General features: G+C 36.9%; 1 long non-coding RNA gene across 4 annotated transcripts in view; it reads right to left on the reverse strand.

Moving 5' to 3' along the window:
* LOC112658298 (uncharacterized) overlaps positions 1–17,800 on the reverse strand; it is a 79,548-nt gene that overhangs the window by 15,593 nt on the left and 46,155 nt on the right. For all 4 annotated transcript variants that reach the window (XR_007408413.1, XR_003135636.2, XR_004812274.1 and 1 more), the window contains 2 exons: positions 14,655–14,769; positions 8,548–8,681 (listed from right to left, as the gene is read on the reverse strand). This is a non-coding gene — a long non-coding RNA (uncharacterized LOC112658298). The remainder of the gene's footprint in view (positions 1–8,547; positions 8,682–14,654; positions 14,770–17,800) is intronic.

The raw sequence follows: 17,800 nt of genomic DNA on the forward strand, positions 1-17,800 counted from the left end.
GTGACTTTTGGAGCCAGTTCTTTTTATGTATGAAAAAGGCCGGGATTAATAATAATGCTGACATATGCATATAGCCTGGTGCCAGTGTCTACATATTGAGATTTTATTTATTTATTTATTTATTTATTTATTTATTTATTTATTCATTTATTTTGAGAGAGAGAGAGTGTAAGCAGTGGGGCAAGGGAGCAAAGGAAGAGGGAGAGAATCCTAACAGATTCTACACTCAGCATGGAGCCTGATGAAAGGCTCAATCTCACAACCCTGAGATCATGAACTGAGTGGAAATCGAGAGTCACACGTGCCAATGACTGAGCCACCCAGGTACCCCTGTTCTTTTATTGGAGTTATTAATTATAATGTGTGCGAAATCACACAAGGTGTGTCTCTGGCAACAGCAAAAGGAAAGAAAACATTATTTACAGTGTTGCACAAAATCTTACTCCCACCATTTATAAAGATCACAAGCTCATGAATAGATACTAGAGATTCCTAAGGAATTCCCTGATTATAAGTAGAACTTATCTGTGAATCTTCCAGTATCGATGATGAGAGTATATATTTTTCGTTCCAGGAGCCAGTGAAATGCTAATTTTATGAGACTAACACTACTTGAGTATTACTGTGATGGGCATACTAGTACTCATAAATAACCTATTTGTTCTCCTGCTTTTTCCAGTCACATAATGGTTGTAAGAGTAAATGAAGTATGTTGCTGCTAACCAGAGCCATGAAAAGACTTTGAGCAATTCTCCACTTTTTGCAAATCTACAGGGTTTAGAGAAAAGTATGCAGTGGTGGAGATGGAAGTAGCCTACCCTGCAAATCACTGCAGAATGGAGTCTTCAAACCCACAGTAGACATTAGATGGGTGAAAAATAAATGTTTACCATGTTAAAATGCTGAGATTTGGGAAATAGCTGTTACGTTTCCCAGCATAGCCCTCCCTGATTAATATATGTAATAATGGATTTTTAGCCTTGGGAGCTAAATGAAAATCTGTTAGAATTTTCAATCTTTTAATGAAAGGCTTAGTAGGATATAGCAAGAATTGGCCAGCTGATTCTGTAAAAAACTAGATAGTAAATATTTTAGGCCAAATAGTCTCTTCAAAAGTACTCACTCTGCCATAGGAATATATAAGCAGCTATGATGATATGTAATGAGTACGGCTATGTTCTAATAATGCTTTATTTATAAAAAGATGATGGACAGGATTTGGTACATTGGTCATAGTTTGCTGGGTCCTATGACATGGTACTTCCTGTTAATGTGGTTATGTTGAAAACTTGGTATATAAGTTTCCCAGGGCTAATTTAACAAAGTACCACAAACTGTGTGGCTTAAAACAATGGATATGTATTGTCTCACAGTTCTGGAAGCTAGAAGCCAAAATCAAGGTGTTGGCAGTGTTGGTTCCTCTTGTAGGTTCTGAAGGATAATCTTTCCATGCCTCTCAGATTCTGATTGTCGTAGAGGAGGTTTGGCATTCCTTGGCTTGTAGATGCATCACCCCAACCTCTGCCTCTGTTTCCACATTGACATCTTTTCTCTGTATATGTCTATCATATAAGGTCATATTGGATTAAGGGCCTAACTTACTCCTTCCAGTATGACCTCACCTTAACTAATCATATTTGCATTGACTCTAGTTACAAATAAAGTCACATTCTGGGGTACTGGAGGTTAGGGCTTCAACAAATCTATTTGGGGTATACAATTCAAACTGTAACACTTGGTTACTTAAGGAACACATTTCAGTAAGTAAATTGTCAATGATATGTAAATTTGAAATAAGTTCATAATCAGAGATCAATTCATAAATTCCCTTGACAAAACTGAAACTTCTGGTATCTTACAGAGCAATTAAAAGAAAAACTGCTCATAACTTAAATAATAAATAGAATTTTGTAGTTAACATTTACAATTCAGTATTATTGTTCAGGCTCCTACTTTTTCCAAGTCATTGATTGATGCTTAAGATGAGAAAATTAGATGTGATTTACATACTTTATTTCTCGAGATGGTTATTAAAGCAGAGGATTGATGAAAAGATTATTCCTTAGAGTCTGAATGGAGACATCTATAAGAATTTATTGAAGACAAAACTACAATTTCCTTGGCAGATTCTGAAAAAGCACACAGGTGAGCAATCAAGTAAGTGCTTTAGATGGTGCAGAAGAGTTCAGAAGGAGAGACCTCCAAGACCTAGTTAGTGGCACCCTCCAGGAGGATATGGCACCTACACTGGGCTGGAAGGGTGGCCAGAGTCTGGACAGACACCAGAGAGCATCTAATGGGCGCAGGCATAACATGATGTAGTGTGAGGAGGAGGATCAGCCTTATTTGAGGTCACAGGGGAATGTTGGGAAATACCAGTAATTATAACTGCAAGGAGCAGATGAAGCTGATACAAAGGGCCTTGAATGTCGCCCTAAGAAGGGTTCATGTTACATTCATGAGCAATATGTTTCTAAACAATTAAAGCTGTATGATGTAGTACACAAGATAAATAAGGCAACGGATTGGTAAGGAATTATCTAGGCATTAGCTAGGAATGTCTCGGGATTATGAAAAAAAAGGTGATAAACTGTGGCTGAGTAGTGGGGTAGAGTTAGAATGGTTCATAGGAATTTTTATATATTTTGATGATTGGAGTTCTGAGACCGAGAAAACCATGAAGGAGAAAAAGATGAGCCAACACGATCTCAAGAGTGAAGAAAAAAAGAGAAGAGGCAGATATAAACACAGGAAGGCAGGCAAGACAAATTCTAGCTAATTATTATTAGAGTTGAAGACTAATTCATTAGTTCTACTTGATTAGTCAAGACAGGATAAGGTAGCCATGGTTACATATAATCCCCCACATTCCAATAGCTTAGCACAGCTGAGATTTATTTCTTGTTCATGCTATCCAGGGCTTATTGGAAGGGAACTCTGTTCCACAGATTTATTCAGGTATTGAGGATAAAGGGCATTCCACCATCTCGGGATGCTACCATTTCAACGTGGAACCACAAAAGGAGAAAAAAGAACAAGGACAACTCCCACCTCTCTTAACTGCCTTCAACCCATTTGCTGGAGCTCGTCACATAACCAAAAGCCTAACCAAGTTAGGCTGGAAAACTAGAGAGGATACAATATCCACTAAGCATTGCCATCTCTACTGTGTCATTTTCTCTTCTGTTTCAAAAATAAATTGTTATCTATGAATTTCTGTCCTGATTTTGCCCTTAGTAAGGGGAATCTATCTCTTTCCACATTTTCACTTAACAACCAGGTGATGCTTGTATATTCTCAAACCATATCCATGGCAAGGGGCTTTCTTGGGCATCCTGAGCAGTGGAGATAGACAAAAAGTAGAATGTTAAAATCTGCTAATTGTTTCTCCTCAATGCCTACATTGGTTATATGGGTTTAGGCTGTAATGTGTACTTGTCACATCTGCTTTCTCTGTAACTCCTGATTGTGTCATCATCCATAAGGGCAGTCGTCACTAAATATACTATCATGTAACTGGAAGGATATGTATATCCTTAGCAGGATATTAAATGTAACTTTCTATCTAGGGTTTAGACAAAGATGCCAAAGACAGACCAAATGCAATCGTTGACAAACATCCATGTGCTAAAAAACAAGGTTCTAGACATCTGCAGGTATGTTAAGGGACTATGAGACTGGTTCTTCTAGCATTAGCCCCACCAACCCCTTCAGGCTATATGAAGAGGCCAATAGTGAGGTTTTCTCTGGAAAGAGTTCTTGGTGTGTTGTGTGTTTTCCTCTTCAAAATAGGGAAGGGGAGGAGGATGTTTCCCTTCACCACAAGCCAAGTAGGGAGTTCTTAAAGAGAATTGCACAGAGAGCCCCGTTCTCCTGGAGTTTGGTAAAGTCACAGACTAACATTTGACCTATGCTCTGAAATATCTGAAGGAATGAGTTTGTGGTTAAAGGTGGAAGCGCTGGGCTGTCAGAGACCAGGACTGCTACCAGTCAGTTTGCATATAGATGGAAGAATGTGTGTGTGTGTGTGTGTGTGTGTGTGTGTGTGTGTCCATCCCATAGACATGGAGCTTGCAGAAGTTCAAGCCATGGATTACCTCTGAAAGGACTCTGCCTAAGAACAGGTCTTTCCTGGGACAGGATAATCTGCACAATAGAGGCTGGAAGCTAACCATCAATGCAGAAGCTAAGGGAAGGAGCAGAAAGCAGAGAGCAAGAAGCCAGTTGGAAAAGCCATCATGCATGCTAGGGACCAGTGAGTGATCCTCAGAGATAGATAGCAGTGGGAGGTGAAGAGGTCTTTAATAAATCTCGAAGAACAGCCCCTAGAGGAAGAATCAGCATTTGGAAACTATTTGACGAAGAAGTCACTAACGGATGGTAAAAGTACTGAGCTGGTACACCTTTCATGCTACTTCCTCAGTGGGTGCTAGCTCTGGAGGGGCCCAAAAAGCAGCAAGGAGAGGCCAAAGGAAGATAGAGAAGAAACTTTCATCTCCATTTCATCATTCTAAGTTTGACCTCAACTGGGGGAGCAAGAACAGTTTCAAATTTGGTTGAGTAATCAGACCTGAACTAGGGAAGAAGGAAAAGTTTGAAATGGGTTGAGAACTTGGCATTCTGACATCACACGGGCTGGACTTCATACCATCTGGACTTCCTACCATCTGAAAGAGGATTTGTCACTATCTGAGGGAGGGTGAAAGCTCTGGGGCATGGAAGTATTTTACCAAAGAGCAAGAAGACAGATCCACAGAGCAAGGTTTGCAGAAGCAGCCATGAGGAAAAGTAGTTTCTTATTGCTTGGATCCTATCTAATCCTTCTGGTTCGAAAAGCCTGTTCATGTTCATCACTCAGTGACACTAATAAATATGGTACAAGCTGGGAAATGTACAATTGATCCTTGAACTTCACAGATTTGAACTTTTTTTTAATAAATAGAATAAAGCACTATGCATGTATTTTCTCTTCCTTTTAATTTTTTTTTAAGAATTTATTTATTTATTTGAGAGAGAGATCCAGAGAGAGAGCACAAGCAGAGGGGAGGGGCAGAGGCAGAAGCAGACTCCCCTGAGCAGGGAGCCCCATGTGGGGCTCCATCCCAGGGACTCTGAGATCATGACCTGAGCTGAAGGCTAGATGCTTAATGGCATGAACCACCCAGATGCCTCTCATTGAATTATTTTTGACATGATCTCTAATGAGTGACCAATATTACAGCAAATGAACCCACAATTTTTTATTCAGCCATTCATTTACTATTAACAGTTGGGTTGTTCCAAATGCTTTGCAATTGAAATCCATATTTATACATCTTTCAGAGCATTTTTATGCCTTTAAGATATAGTCCAATAAATTAAATTGCTGAGTCAAAAATAAATTCTGTGGAAGCCATTTTTTACACAATTTTTAAATTTATTTCCACAAAAATCATGCTAATTAAAACTCTCCTCCCCTGCTCCAGTAGCAGTATAAAATATTCTGTTTTTTGTAGGCTTATCAATGGGACAAATTATTTGCTTTTATAAATAATCTAGGCTGGTTTTGTAATAAAGCAAAATTTAAATAGACATTTCTATAAATAATCCTTAGTAAATAATCTTGATTTAATTTTTAGAATAAATGTCTACTGAAGAAATGTTGGGGAATATAAAGAAATGCAAAGTAGAAAAGCTATTGCCTATAATTAAGGATTGGTAACTTCTTGGCACGTACCCTTCCACTTCTTAACTCTCTAAATGTATTTAACAAAATTGAGACTTTGTTGTATTTGGATTTATATTTTGTCTTTAACATATAAGACCATAGAGCAAATGGGCTATCAGATCATTAATTAGGCTTCAAAGCATGGCTTGCAAGAACTGCATGACTTTCCCTTGTGTGAGTGGCTGTGATCAATCTCCATTCCTGTCTTGGAAGTTAGGCTAGTTTTTATCTTTCATTTTTACATGAACATTTTTGTATACCCCTGTGCATACCTTGAATTAAATTCTAAGACAAATTGCTAAAAACAGAAATGTTGAGTAAAAGGATTTGAACATTTTTATGACTTTTAATTCATATTGCAAAGTTGTTTTCCAAAAGAAATGTGCCTGTGAGTAGTGAAGGAGAAACGTCTCACTTCACAATGTTAAGAATGATCAATATTTTATTGTTCCAACAATGGCTTTGTATTTGAATTTGCCATTCTTTGATTATAATTTTAAATATCATTTTATGTCTTATGGACAATATTTATTTTTGTTTTGGAGGATCTGGTGCTATTATTGGTGATGGTCAAAGCTTTTTGCTATACCAGCAAGACATTAATGATTATCTATTGTATTTATTCATACAGCCGTGTTTCATATTTCTAAGTTACTGAATTTTGCATCTTTACTGGCTATAATACAAAGATGTATAACACATCTTTGAGTATGTTTTTCAGGACATGTACCGGGGTTCTTTCTGAGCCTTTGCCTAACTAAAATATCCTTTCTGCTGCTGTCACATGTAAATGACATCTTGCCAGGATGTGAAATTCTTGGGCCACAAGAATTTCCCTCAAAATGCAGTGTCTTCTGATACGCAATATAGCAGAGAAGAGTTTGCATGTGTGGTGGCTAATTTTATGTCAGTTTGACTGGGCATGGGGTATGCAGATATTTGGCCAAATGTTCCTCAGGGTGTTTCTGTGGGGGTGTTTTTGATGATATTAACATTTGAATCAGTAAACTGAGTAAAGCAGACTGCCCTCTCTGGTGTAGATGAGTCTTGTCCAATCCGTTGAAGGTCTGAATAAAACAAAAAGGCTGATGGCCTCCCAAGGAAGAGAGAATTTTGCCTGACTGCCTTCAAAATGGAACATTGGCTTTATGTCACCTTCATAATCATGTAAACCACTTCCTTATAAGTCTTCCTCTTCCTCTTGAAAGATGATAGATGATAGATAGATGATAGATAGATAGATAGATAGATAGGCAGATAGACAGAAGATAGAGAGATGATAGAGGACAGAGATAGATTCTGTTTCTCTGGAGAGCCCTGGCTAATCCAGCATGTTACCTAGAATTTTTTCTCTGTTTCCATGGTTATAGAATTTATGTGTGAAATTTAAAAATGTAATCATGATACCTAGGTGTCATGTCTTTTTTCCCCCCATTCTGTCTGAAATATAACATGATCCTACTGGACAGGAAGTTGAGGGATCTCCATAGTATATGTTCTCTATAGAGTGTGGTACAAGGAAGGTCATCTGCTAGGATAAAGGAGGAAGGTGGTAAGGATTTTAAATTCTGTGATTCAGTAGTAGGCCTTTAAAGTACACTTCCTGCTGTCTGCATCCGTCAAACCCATTTGTGTCAGTTACAACACTCCTACTCTCCTGGCTTGGTCTTAACCTTCCATTACTTGGATTCAGATGTGTCCTTCAATATGAACCTCCAACCCTTCACATTTAGCAATTACCTATCGTTAATTTTCCACATACTTAGATCCTCTCTACCTAGGCTTGAGCAAAGGAATTAATTTATATTCACCTTACATTCAGTAGACTTTTGGCAATATTTATTCTCTGATTTAAATTTCAAAGACCAACAAATATTACTCACATGGCAAAAATACACTTACATATTTTTAAAACACACACCACTTTTGCATCACTGTTGATGATAATCAAAATAAACTTCTGCTTTAGGCAGATCTCCAGGCTTTTGTCCTTTCAAAAAATATATACATATACAAATGTATATACATGGATTTGTTACAGACAAGGAGAACATAAATCATACTGATCATATTGGAAAATGTACCTATTCTAACCTGAATGTTTTCCAAGTGATTTTGTTAGGGATATAAGCCAGCATACAATTAATCCATTGACACTATAATTCCACAGTTGAAGAATTCTGCATGATTACCTAAAACTTACCAATAAATAATTAATAGCATTTACAGTGTGTCAGGCACTGTGGTATGCAAAATTTATCAGTAGTCTTACATATATAAATTTTTAAATTTATGGCACAAAATTACACTACCTGCACAATACATAACAAAATCACATATTCTTGTACTTAATTTAGTGTTCTTTCAGTTACAGTAAAATTACTGCTTTCCATTAATGATACTGTGCCTCAAAATTACTCAAGGCTTAAGTAGCTATAATCACTATAACTCTTAACTCACCTAAGCCACCTCTTGCAGTTTTTCTCTTCTCATTTTATGACGGTTACTTTTGCATACTCATTACTCTTGTATTAGTATAGTACAATCCACAGAAAGATGTGTGCACACATCCATGTGTATCCACACTCAGGAAAATCTGAGGTCCTCTGTAATTCTATAGCTATCTAAATTCTGTGCACCCACAATACCCTATGTTCCTGAGCTATCCGTTCTTATATTCCCTCACATTTATTCAGCTTATTGTTGTCCGTCCACTTTAAACCTCACTTCTGGAGATCTGTAGGCAAGGTCTATCTCTTTCCCACCCACTTATTTTTATGTAATCATCAGTCACTCCACCTATCAGTCAACAAATATTTCCCACAAGCCTTACACATTACCTCTGGGTCTAGAGAAATCAGTAAGGCTTAGTCTTTTTTCTCAAGAACATCATAAGTTTGTAGCATCCAGGGTGTGCTGACTTCCAGTGTCCTTGATATCAACTTGAGGCTTGAGGCAATGGATGATCTGATTTCTGAAAAAACATTATATATATATATATATATATATATATATATATATATATTTATAATATATATTTATATACGGCTAACTACACACTGTAAAAAGGAAGAGGAAGAAGGGACAGTAAACAAAATCCTGGATCCCTGGGTGGCGCAGTGATTTGGTGCCTGCCTTTGGCCCAGGGCGCGATCCTGGAGACCCGGGATCGAATCCCACGTCGGGCTCCCGGTGCATGGAGCCTGCTTCTCCCTCTGCCTGTGTCTCTGCCTCTCTGTGTGTGTGTGTGTGACTATCATAAAATAAATAAATAAATAAATAAAATAAAATAAATAAAATAAAATCCTGGGTTCTTAATTGATGGAATTTGAGTCTTAGGAGAGGAGGGAAGAAAAGAATGTAAAAGTAGGTGGGCTAGTCCTGTGCTTGGGAAGAAAGGATTTTAAAACATCTAGCAGGGCAGGAAGGCTTCTACAAGGTATGGGGGTCTCTGAATCCTGAGGCCGGAACTAGAAAAATCCAAACAGATGAAACATTGAGCAATACTTCACACTCCAGCCATTTTTGCTAATAGACTTTGAGTTAATCCAGCTTGACCAGATCCAAAACTATTCTTCCATTGAGAGCAAAGACAAAGCTGCTTATAGAAATAAACACTATTTCTTCTGACACCCCCACATCCCAGGGTCCTCATCATTCTAAATCAACTCATGGATCGACTTTCAGTTGTTCCTATAAGGAGGAGTGGTATCTCAGGAAAAACAAATGGTAAAACTCCCAGATTTGTTTATTTGTTTTTAAAGGCAGATCCACCACCCACCATCTTGTTAACCTACTATTATATACTGGACAAGCCTTTCATGACAAATTGAAAGTTGAGAGATATAAAGTGAAAACAGCATTGTGAGGTTACTTCTACTTAAGTGGAACTTGTTGGTTGCAGAACCCTGCATGTTTTCACGGGGATGGAACACAATGGAACCAAAAGGTCAAAGAACTTGGAGTTTCATGGTTCCAAAATCCAACTCACAGTTAGGGCCTTACAGTACCAACTATGAACTGTACACAGACATGTAGAAATGGGGTAAGACCTATTGTAAGTCACATCCAGTTCTAGACACTCCTTGAAACTATTGCTGAGGCACCTGGGAGCCTCAGTCAGTCAGGCATCAAATCTTGGTTTCTGCTCAGGTGTCAGGGTTGTGGGATTGAGCCCTGTGTCAGGCTCTGTACTCAGTGGGGCATCTGCTTGAGAATTCTCTCTCCCTCTCTCTCTCTCTCTCCACACCCCCCTCTACCCCCCACAGTTTCTCTCTAAAATAAATAAATAAAGCTTTAAAATAGTACCTAGAAGTCAAAATAATACTATTTTAAACTCCCAGTCTCTTAGATAAATTTGCTGAGCAGCACCCACACCACTCATTTTCTGAAATTCATATGTAGTGTGTCAGATTGTATTGATTGTTTTATTAAAAAATAGTTTTTGATAGAATTTTCATTACCATGATTGATGGATTTGAAAACATAACACTATAGCTATACTTGCTCCATTCTATGGCATATTCATTGTGGCACAAGAACATCCTGAGGATATGAGATTATGATTTTCCTACGCTCTTCTCACCTCTGCCCTAGGCCCAAATGTAGCACACTGGACACTGCTTCATTTTCCAGACTGGAGTGTCTGTTGAGGATCTCTAGAAAAGCTCATATTAAGAAAATGTGCATACTTGCAAACTCTTGTTCAGAGTCAAACAGTTTCTTAAACCAATATGAACTATGGAATGTCAATGCTTGTTAGGTGTTATAAGTAAACTCTGATTATCTCACTCTTGTGTTATCTTTTCAGTATATTTAGTAACTAATTGTCTTATATCCCATAATAGAAATATTTATTTATGTATTTATGTATTTACTTATTTTTAAGATTTTATTTATTTATTTGAGAGATACAGTGAGCATGAGCAGGGATAGAGGGAGAGGGAGAGGGAGAAGTAGACTCCCCACTGAGCAGGAAGCCAGATGTGGGACTCAATCCCAGGACCTGAGCTGGGACCTCAATCATGACCTGAGCTGAAGGTAGACACTTAACAGACTGAGCCACACAGGCACCTCTATTTTTTTATTAAAAACCTCTAATGGTAACTTATTCAATAAAGAATTGTGCCATTGTGACCCACAGTTCAATCCACCTGCAGCTGGGAGTAGTGAACGAACTGTTCTGTTACACACCAGGATGTTGAAATTCAGCTTACTGTGGGCCAAACGCACTGGGAAATAAAAAAAAAAAAATGACATTAAGTGGACTCAAATCTGTCAGATCACCTAAACAAGGAGGGCAAAAGGTACATCAAACTTAAGGAACATACAAACTCCTTTTCAAAAAAATAAATCTCACACCAGTATATACTTAAATTCTTTTCTAATATCATTTAATCATTTATAGACCTAAAAGTATCTATATACCCCTAAGGTTTATATCTTGAATTCATCTCTAAAACCAGATAAAAATAGTAATCATATACAAACAAAAAATATGTCAATAAAATTAAAATTGAAACACTTTTGCTAGATGGCACACTGTTTTGTTACATCACTGTTTGTAACATGATTGTATGACCAACTGCTATGGCACAGGATTGCCTTTTTCCCTGATTATGAATATGTTGATGGTTTTATACTTTATAATGATATATTTATAAATATTTTCCTTACGTTTGATGTAAAAATACATATTGCATACATAATAAAAACTTACATAATCATTTATTATATAAGCACAAGTACAGTTTATAACATAACAAGTACATCTTACAGTTAGGTTTTTTCATTATAAAATACCAAAAGGCATAAAACCAATTAAAATTACCCAAACATCTAACACCCAAGTATCAATCCAGTTTAGCATATTTCTTTTCTATTGTTTTAAATGCATGATTGTGGATGGAGGAAACAGGAAATCTGTATATGAACTTTAGTATAATACTCTGTGCTTCCAGCTAGGGTGATCAGCTACCCATGTTTGCCTGAGACTGAGGGATTTCTAGGGACATGAGATTTTTCAGTCCTAAAACCAGGATAGTCCCAGGCAAACTCAGATGGCTAATCACCCTAATTTCAGCCTTTTGTTTTGTTCCCAGCCTACTTCATACTGAAATCTGCATGTATTTTAGGTTGTATCTTCTTTTACTTTATATCATCAGTCAACATTCTTCCTCCAACATTCCAAAGTTTGTCGAGAGAACTTAATTTCACTGTTTCCCCTTTGTTCCCTATTGTTTAAAGCTGAGGACTATGTTTTATCTGAATTCCATTATTGCTATTTTAGTGGGCTTTCAGGTCTGCTCTGCCCACTATCTTCAACAAGAAGGTGTAAGATGCTTTTGAGCTTCACATGCCTCTACTGCCATGGATCAGTCATCACTGATGACTCCGCCCTGGCTCCAAGTCTCCGGAAACCTTCTCAGGTACAACTTGGACTTCATTTGCCCTGAATGCATCATCTGCTGCCTCTTATTCAATTGCTTTTAATGATCAAAGAAGAACTATGTGGCTCTAATGTGATCCTAAATATAAATAGAAACGCTATGTTAACATAGGAAGTTTGGTTATAAAAGAAGTTATCCAAATGTTTTTGAGCAGTCATTTTTCACAGTATCACTTAAATAAACACACAGAAAAATGTGATGCTTATAAAAAAAAAAAAAAAACTTTGAACCCCTAAGAATATATTAACAGATTCAAGAATGACTTCTCAGAGATCATTTTAACCCTGTATGTTTATTCATATTTGCAGGGAGCACCACTTTAAAATATGGAGAAAATTATGATCATGAGTTAGATTTAATTTGAAATATGCTAGAATCTTGGCAAGTCTTTTTTAATATAAATTGGGTAAGGCTCAGTCACTCAGGTCTATGTCAGAGAACAATTTTCTAAGAGACATTCTAAATAAGATCAGATGATAAAAGGTGGAATGTTCACCTGACTTCTCAACCCCATGAATTTAATTCTTGAGTGCATTTTTCTTTTTCCTTTCAGGACTTGAAATAGTACCCACATTCCCCTCCTAAATATTTTCTTTGTTTTTTTGACTTATTTATTTTTATTAGAGAGAAAGCAAGGAGAGGTACAGTGGGAGAGGGAGGAGAGAACCTCAAGTGGACTCTACACGGAGCACAGAGCCCAACACAAAGCTCAGTCTCATGACCCTGAGATCATGATCCAAGCTGAAATCGAGTCAGAAGCTCAGCTAACTGAACCACCCAGGCACCACTCCCTCCTGAATATTTCCAATTGATTGTGGCCTATCAGCTCTAGCTCTTTTAAGGATCTATCATTATCATTGACAGGTAGACTGATTTTACAGATATTTTTACCATAACTTAACTCTTTGTTTCAAATATGAAATGAATCAAAATTAAAAGATCAGTAATGGAGTAAAATGTATAGGACCCATTTTATTTTTATTTTTTTAAGATTTATTTATTTGAGAGAGAGGGCTTGTGCATGGGCATGAAGGGGAGAGACAGAGAATTTCAAGCAAACTCCTTGATGAGTGTGGAAGGGCTCGGTCTCATGACCCTGGGATCATTACCTAAGCTAAAATCAAGAGTTGAATGCCTAACTCACTAAACCATCCAAGCACCGCAATAGGACTCATTTTAGAATGTCATTTAGACACACTCTGGGGACTCTTCTTTTCTCACCATGAGGCCCATTGATGTTAATGCTAGTATGAAAACAGTTTAAGCAATTGAGATCCCTGTAAATTTAAAGAGAAAAGTTCTCATCTTGACAGATAGGAAAAGAGAAAATGTAATCTACTTAAAGGACAATTTTCTGTTCATTTTATTTTTATTGTAAATATATGTGTTTGAATCAATTTGTTACTACTCAATCACAACTCTTGGTTGATTCCTAAAAATAACAGTATTTCTCTCTCTCTCTCTCTCTCTCTCTCTCTCTTTCTCTCTTTTTGTCTCAAGCTTATTTCTTTGTTATAAACATCTTGACTTTGTTGGAAAGAGAAATCGTCTGAGAAATATTGTTTGCCCTCTATAAATAAGGGGAAAAATATTAGATAAAATTCATGAAAAATTACTATATTTTCTAGAAAAGATCTATTGTAATGTCTTCAGCAATATGATGATCTTCTTTAAGGAGGCTACTACTCATTCAATGGCAAAAATTTTTATTTCATGATTATTTAAGCAATAAACCTTTCAATGTTTTGTAAGACAGCAATTTTATAGATTTCATTTTCAATCAAACGGCTCAGAAATAATTTCCAGTTCCTTAAATCGCAAAAGACCATATTTCCCAGATCTCTAATTTAACGTCCACAAATGCCTTGAATCAGAATAAAGATTTGTGACTAACTCATGTCCCAAGACTGTGGTCTTGGTTATAATCCTTCTATAGACTTATCTCCATTTAAATATTTTATTGTAAAAGACATGAAGTGCATGTATATCAAGTGCAGATGCAAGAAGAAAATTTTCAGAAGGGAGTTTTCAGAACTATGGAATTCTGAAACTGGAGAGAAGTAGGTACTTTGAAGAAACCAAGGATGTTGTGAAATTAAGGTGGATTTTTGAAGTCTCTAACTTCACTCGGGTCCCTATGCTTCTCTCCCTCTTGAAGAAGAAGAATCAGAACCTACTCACCAGCTTTGCTGAGCTTCTTCAAAGCCCAAGACAGTGATCTGATTTGCCATTTCCAAGGGCTTGTTTGAGCCAAGGTAAGGATAAATGTGTTGGGAGTTTGAATAAAGCCTTAGGAACTAACAAATTATAATTCTTAACTGTATTATCCTATTGTGAGACACAAGAACTCAACAGAGTGCCCGTAGCCCATGAGTTGAATTCCAAGTCGATTGCTTGGAATTTGTTTTCCCTTAACATTACATGTAGAGTTTAGATTTTAACACAAGTTTGTTAGTAGCAAACTTTAGACCTTGACCACCACATGTGACACTGCTTACCAAAAAAGAAGCTCCAAAAGAAGTTTCAATTCCCAGATGCTGTAAGCATATCTTTCCCATTGCCATCTTGACAATAAGAACAAACTCCTCTCCTTTTTCAGTCCAGACTGAGTCACTAGAAGAAAATCAAGAACTCAAGACATTGTTAAAACAGATATCCCAAATCTCCCTAGCACAGAGGAGACTAAACATGGAAGGGGTTTAATGATTGGGGTTTAAACATATGGTATATAATTATAAATTTTCAGGCTCAAAAAAACAGGCTGTTTTCCAGGGTACTTAATATTCTATTCATCTCAGCTTTAGAACTATCAGCCCCTGTGGACTAAAACACAGTCCCCAAAAAGACAAGAAGTTGATGATACTTATGAGAGAAAGAAGGAATAAAATTATTTATGTCTACTTCATATAACAAGACCTATAAACTTTAATGACCTCGGAGGATTTGACTATATCCATAATTGTAGAAATTAGACACAGTAATGGAACACTTGGTTCTTCTCTTTTCCGGAAGCCATCTTAACACCATATGAGTGGTTGCTTAATTTTTCTGGCCTTTGGCCATGTTATATACACAAGCCACACTGACCAAATGTCTCACTTTTTTAGCCAGAATGCTCTCATTCATATAGCAGTGGTGGAAAAAAAAATGAATTAATGCTTCTTAGCAGTCACCTGACATTACATTTCCTGTCCTTTCTACACCCTCCTGTGAAATATACGCAGTGTTAAAATTTAAAATTCTGACATTTATAATTCTTTTCTTCTGATAATGTGCTTCTTCCCTTGGGCAAATTAATCTCTAGGGGCCTGGGTTTCCTCACTTGTAAAATGAGGGAATTATATCCCCAGTAATATCCGAGAGTTTTTCTAACTGAGAAAGTTCATGGTACTACTTATGTTTATACTAGGATTGTGCAAATACATAAATATATTGTGGATAGTAAAGGCTAGGTTTTCATTTCTCAGGGGGAACAAAAGGTATAATTAGGGAAAGGGGCACAATAGAATAAACTCTGGTATTGGATTGAAACTAAAAGTATTAGTATGAATTCATGGTTTTTCATGTATATATACAGATGAATAGACAGAAATGCAAATATGTACCTAAGTTAGTATAGAGACATATATTTCCTGCTTTGTCTGCTAAAAGGATCTAGAAGTAATGACAACCCCGTTGCAATTAGCACACCCAGAGCCCAGTTACTAGTTCAAAATACTGCTCTCTAAGAAAAAGAAGCCAAGGCTTATTGGAAAAAGTATTGATTTCAAGACTATGACAAGAAACATAAAAAACAAGCCCAGAACATCTGTGGTACTGAAAAATAAAGATTTATTTGGAGGTACCTGGATGGCTCAGTGGTTGAACATCTGCCTTTGGTTCAGGTCATGATCCTGGGGTCCTAGGATCAAGTCCCGCATCAGGCTCTTCACAGGGAGCCTGCTTCTCCCTCTGCCTGTGTCTCTGCCTCTCTCTATGCGTCTCTCATGAATGAATGAATAAAATCTTAAAACAAAAAAAAGACTTGTTTGAAAATGATGGGGCTATGTCAATAGAGCGCTGGAACCAATTTGAAAGAGCTTCCAAGTAGCCAAACCTGGAATAATTTGAGTGAAAAAAAATTAACTACAGCATAGGATTATAACCCACAGAATAAAAGAAATATCCACAAATCCATAAAATCAATCAATCAGTAGAGGAGTGGAGACTACTCTTCTCCACAATAGAATTCCAAATAATAAATATCAAAGAAATGAGGAAGAGAGAAACATCCATTTTAGGCAAACACAAGAACCATGGAACAATGCTAAAATTAGTGGGCAAAACCAGGTGAGAAACTGAATAGCTTCAAAGCATGTCCCAGCAAGATGATTACTAATTAAAATGGGAAAAGTCCTAATTTTACTGTGGAGAAATCAGCAGATACCACCGTAACCAACTGGTTAAAGTTAACATCCTCAGTAATAAGATATATTGATATGATGTATCCCCTGAAATGATGCAGTGGGGAGGGCTTGGCATCAAGTCTGCCTTCTCACCCAAAATGCATAATCTCAGTCTTCTCCAGTGAAAATATTAGGTAAATTGAAGGGTATTCTAAATAACAGCTGACCAGTGCCCTCTAAAAGGGTCAAGGTCACGAGAACCAAAAATATTAAGAAATTTTCAGATTGAAGGAGACAGAGGAGATATGGCAACGAAGTACCATGTGAGTTCAAGGATTGAATCCTGACCAGAAATGTCAGTGAAAAAATGCCATTTGAACCAGGACTCTGCTGACTTCCTCTTTTGGTGATTATGCCGTGGTTGCATACGCTATGTATAGAAGCTAGGTGAGGGTACAGCAGGACCTCTTTAAAACTTTTCTGTAAGTCTGAAATTATTCCAATTTTTAAAACTAGGAAAATAATATAGTTGTAATAACTTACAGATTTTAAATATAATGATGTTCACTTAACAAATGCCTATTGAATGAATTTTCTGTACCAAGCACCATGCTAGCAGACATCTAAGGATGCACAGCACATGCATACACACACACACACACACACACACACACACACACATTTCCAGTTATTTTAAGGAATCCTTAATAACTAATATTAAGACAAGAATCCTTATTTTTTCCCGAAATGAGGGCTGAACATCTCTAATTATAATGATGGTATTATGACAAAAGTAATAAAGAAGGAACATACTTCAAATTAATCTGTAAATTCCATGTATTTCTAAGTTAAAAATCCCAACAGAATTTAATAGAGCATCATAAATTAATCGTAATGTTCATCTGGAAGGTAAATTATGTGAGAATAAGGAAATTTTAATAACTTACTCTAACAAATATAAAAACATACTTTAGGAGCACCTGGGTGGCACAGTTGGTTAAGCAACTTTTCGGCTCAGGTTGTGATCTCAGGGTCATGAGATTGAGCCCTGCGTGGGGCTCTGCCCTAAACATCAAGTCTCCTTGGGGTTCTCTCTCCCTCTCTCTCTGCCCCTCCCACTCATTCTCTCTCTCTCATTCTCTCTCTCTCTTTCTCTCTCTCAAAATAAATAAATAAATAAATCTTTTTTAAAAAGCCATACTTTAAATCTATAGTAATTAAAGTGGTGTTATAAGAACATAAGAAGTAGTCAATGGAAT

Source organism: Canis lupus, chromosome 35, assembly GCF_003254725.2.
Source record: "Canis lupus dingo isolate Sandy chromosome 35, ASM325472v2, whole genome shotgun sequence".
In the NCBI taxonomy this organism is placed as follows: Eukaryota; Metazoa; Chordata; class Mammalia; order Carnivora; family Canidae; genus Canis; species Canis lupus.